Here is a 5,023-nt window from a genome sequence, read left to right on the forward strand (position 1 = left end):
AAAAAAAAAAAAAACAGAGTATGGTGATGAACAATAATCAGTTTTTATTTTTAATACTCTGCCTAGCAGAGGAAAGGGAGAATCCGTTACTACACCCAGGAACCCAGGCAGGACATTTATGTTCCTTAACTCAACTGGGTGGTCAAGAGGTGATACTTGAACTCATTCTTCAAAGGACAGGTAGAGGTAGCCAAGCAGGCAAGGAGAGACGAGCCTCCCAAACATCAGGGACATCATACTCAACGTTGCGGAAGAGTGAGAGCCTGTGGAGAAACTGTAAGTGGGCAGCATAGCTTGGGCAAACTGTGTGAATGTGGGTACAGGAGAGTTCTAGTCATTTGTTTTGATGATGACATTTCAGTAAAATAAAATCAGCCCGCCCTTTTAACCCTTAAAGAGCTGAGAAGAATAAAGTTTGATTCTATGTCACTCAAATCAGAAGAGCCTTATAGAACTAGACACAAGGAGAAGAAACTCAAAGAGAAAATGTCATCCATTCCACTTCCTTTTAATAGTTACTATTTGCTGAGGGCAATGATTATTAATAAGAATAGTTAAGGAAATAATTTCTCAGTTATTCTCAGCTGACTTTCCTGGCAGTATTTCATTTGAATCAGAAGGATTTAATTCCATTTTTCTGGGCTGGGCACAATGGCTCATGCCTGCAATCCTACAACCTGGGAGGCTGAGGCAGGTGGATGGCTTGAGGTCAGGAGTTCAAGACCAGCCTGACCCAAAGTGAGGCCCCTGTGTCTAAAAAAACCTGGGCATTGCAGTGGATACTTATAGTCCCAGCTACTTAAGAGGCTGAGGCAAGAGGATTGCCTGAGCCCAGTACTTTGAGGTTGCTGTGAGCTGTAACACCATGGCACTCTACCCAAGGTGACAAAGTGAGACTCTGTCTCAAAACACAAAATTCCATTTTTTCATAACATAGGGGAGCATGACCAGTTATGTCAAGAAGAATCCAAATCTCAACGAGTTCCAACTTAGTTTGAATCAGCCAGGAAATCCTGGCTTCTATCTGATGTGGCGCATAAATCCAATTACTATACCACAGGAAAGGCTCTTTAAGGTCTGGTTATAAGCCTAATTTTGCACTCAGGAACAGGAAGAGATAAATCTTAAAACAAGGTCACATGACTTTTAGAACTGATGTCACTGAGAGCCTCTTTCCATTTCTTTCTGATCTTTATCTTTCCTTTTGATCCTTTTCCTTCCTCTTCGCCTGTTCTCTTTTTCTTTTTTTAAATTTCAAAATATTAAGGGTATAAATTCTTTTGTTACATGGATACCTCTTGTAATGTTTAAGTTGGAGCATTTAGTGTGCCCATCACCTGAATAGTATCATTGTACCCTCTCGGTAAGTTTTACCCCTCTCCTCTTGCTTTCCAATGACCTTTACATCTCTTTGTGCCCATGTGTGTCCATCCGTTAGCTCCCAATTATTAGAGACTACATATGGTATTTGTTTATCCATTCTTGAGATATTTCACTTAGGATAATGGTCTTCAGTTCTCATTCTCTTTTTCTTTTCTTAATTTTTTTCTTAATTTGCCTTATACTTATCAGTATTTCCAATTTTCTGCTAGTGATACTTATTTGTAACATTTTCCTTAAATGTTTCAAATAACCCTTCAGATTGCTCACTTCCTATGGATTGTCAAATAAGTTCCTTTCATGATTTCTCACACACTCCTACTCTGACAAGGCCACACCTAGAACAATGGGATTGTTCTTTCTGTGTCACTCAGATGTAAATCTCTGTCCTTGGCCCTGCCCTGTTCAGTACTTTTATGAAGACATGGAGGGCACAATTACCAAATCTGCTGGTGACTCAAAACCAAGAAGGCTAGCTAATTCCATAAATGACAGACTCAGTTTCCAAAATGATTTCAATTTTTTGGAATTCTGGTATAAGATCAACAAGATGAAATTTAAATCGCACTGAAGAATAGTCCAATATGTTCAATTAAAGAGAATCCATAGAATTCAAGTGCTATGTGGACTAGGTAGAAGAGTGTTAGTTAAATATAAGCTTACTATAAGTCCAAAGCATGAAGCAGCTGCCAAAAAGGCCAACATATTATTAGGCTCTAAATTCAAAGCAGGGGCCAGATCAAAGGAATGAATTGTCATACTGAACTGTGTGTTTTCATACCGTATCTGAAACATGATTTTCTTTCTTTCTTTTTTTTTTTTCTGAGACAGAGCCTCACTTTGACACTCTTGGTAGAGTGCTGTGGTGTCATAGCTCATAATAGCCTCAAACTCTTGGGCTCAAGTGATCCTCTTGTCTCAGCCTCCCAAGTAGCTGGGACTACAGGCACCTGCCACAATGCCCGGCTATTTTTAGAGATGGGGGTCTCGCTCTTACTCAGGCTGGTCTTGAACTCCTGAGCTAGAGCAATCCACTTGCATTGGCCTCCCAAAGTGCTAGGATTACAGATGCAAGCCACTATGCCTGGCCCAAAACATGATTTTTCTATAATAGGGAAGAACAAGTGAGGTAGATGGAGGAGGAAAGACAGTAAGAGGTGATAAAACTAGAAGATAGTCTATAAACCATTTCTTTCTATGATAGGGAAGAACAGATGAAGTAGATGGAGGGGGAAGGACAGTGAGAGATGATAAAACTAGAAGAGATTCAATAAATCATTTCTGAAAAAAAAAAAAACAAGTAGAAAGAGACCTGTTAGGTGTCTTTACCTTTTCCAAGGTCAATGTGAACCCAAGAACAGCTAAAGAATATAGCAATCGTTTCAACTCATCTCTCTTATCTATGTTCCCCTCTCTGCCCAGCTCTTTCTATCTATGTGAGTTATGGAATGAATCCAAACATCACCCATCACCATCCATTCCCCATCCCTTCTCTAAGTATACAGATTTATCCATCAAGATTAGGGTATGAAGAGGTTAGCTTCATGGGTGCACTGTTCGTGCTGGTGCCCAAAGCTTTGCATTTACAAGGACCCCATGCTCAGTTTAATGTCTCCTTCCTGAAATTTCTTTAATTTTATTTTATTTCATTTATTTTTGACACTTAGAAAGACCCCATGCTCAGTATAATGTCTCCTTCCTGAAATTCTTTTTTTGCATTTATTTTATTTAAATTTTTAATTTTTTAATATGTACCAATAAAAATTATATATATTTCTCATGTACAAAATGATATTTTGATCTATGCATACAATGTGGAATGGCTAAATTAAGCTCATTAACATACCCATTACCTCACATACTTACCATTATTTTTAGTGGTGATAACACTTAAAATCAACTCTCTAAGCCAGTCAAGTATAAAATATATTGTTATTAATTATAGTTATCACGTTATACAATATATCTCTTGAACCTTCTTGAAATTCTTGACAACTTTTGAATAAGGAACCTGATATTTTAATTTTGCACTGAGCTCTACAAATTTGTAGCCAATCCTGAGTGTACAAAACATCCTTTTCTTCTCAGACCAGTTGGAGTTTTCCAAAAAGAAGATTTGCTATAAAAATGAGATGGCAAACACCAGTACCTACACCAGCGGTTCTCAACCTTCCTAATGCCACGATGTATTTTCATTGTTACAAAGGGGTTGCGACCCACAGGTTGAAAACCGCTGACCTACATCAATAGCTAGCAGCCATAATATTTCAGATTGTAGGTTAATCTCAAAGTGTAGTAGAATCCAGCCAAAAATGCAATTAGCACGGTTGAGAGTTCATAGCTTTTGGCTCTTTCCCACTTTATTTTTAGTGCCCAAAATGTTAAATTAAGATATGCACATGAATTGAAATGGATTTTGTTTAGCAACAAAACCAAACTGCAGGATCTGTACTATGGGGTCTTTAACGGGAATGAGCCCCATGTCATTGGCTGTAACTCCATCATCCCTTGCCAATCCCCTGTTTCTAAACACTTACACTAACCTCCTTCTGCCTCATTCTCTCCATTGCATATCTCCAGGGCTCTGGATTCCTTCACTGGACTCCATTTATTTTATATCTCTTTCCCAGCCAGTAACACAAATTGGAAAACCCTGAATTCCTCACCTATTATTGGTATCATCCAAGCCTGCCGGATTTAGCTAATGAGAATGCAGAATTCCCAGTTACATTTCAATTTTAGAAGAACAGTGGATAATTTTTAAAGTATTTGTTTCAAATATTTCATGGCCCATACTTATTACAAAATGTATAAAAAATAAAAATGATTTCTCTAGCTGAAATTAACATTTAATTGAACTTTCTGTATTTTATCTTGGAAACCTAGCATCATGGCTACCTATGGATCCTGGGCTGCCCAGAATATCCAGGAGATGTCTTTCCTCTAACCTTGTTAGAGTCCATTGCATCGCTTCAGTTTTCTCTGGAGGCAAAACAGACTTTGGCTTCATCTAATGTCAAATCTTGTGCTTTTGTAGTTTTTGTCTTCTCATTAGTTTCTATTTCAACAAGAGAACAGAAATGGCTAACGAATTCTGTATGTATTGAACAATATGTATTGTTCCCAATTTGCATTACCAATTCTTCTCATTCACTCCAGTTCTCTTTCACAATTCTATTTCCAAATACCCGCAGAGAAGTCACTGTTGCTAGATCCTTCAACAGAAATAGAGGCTAGTTTTATTACCATTATATTCACAGTTGCCACTATAGCACGATACCCAATGGAGTTCATTAAATATTTGTTGAATAATTGAATAAGTTAATTAAGAAATATATTCCCCATAGGCTGTTTATTAAAACCGACGAAACAGAGTGTTCTATTTTATTCCAGAAGGAAGAATTAGGGCTAATAGCATGACCACTTAGGAAAATCACTTAGGACCACTTTTGCCTTCAACACCCAAAAAATTTTCTTAGCATCAGAGGTGAAAGTGATAAATCTCTATATGCTATGGAGTTGCTATCACAGACAGAATTCCTGGACTTCAGGCAGTGAGAATTAATTGTTAAACTACCTCTGAACCTAAGATTCAAGGTGTTAATACACTCTGTCCACACATAAACTTCTTTTTTCTTTCTTT

The sequence above is a fragment of the Otolemur garnettii genome, unplaced genomic scaffold, assembly GCF_000181295.1.
Source record: "Otolemur garnettii isolate 467f Iridium unplaced genomic scaffold, OtoGar3 scaffold00014, whole genome shotgun sequence".
Taxonomy (NCBI): domain Eukaryota; kingdom Metazoa; phylum Chordata; class Mammalia; order Primates; family Galagidae; genus Otolemur; species Otolemur garnettii.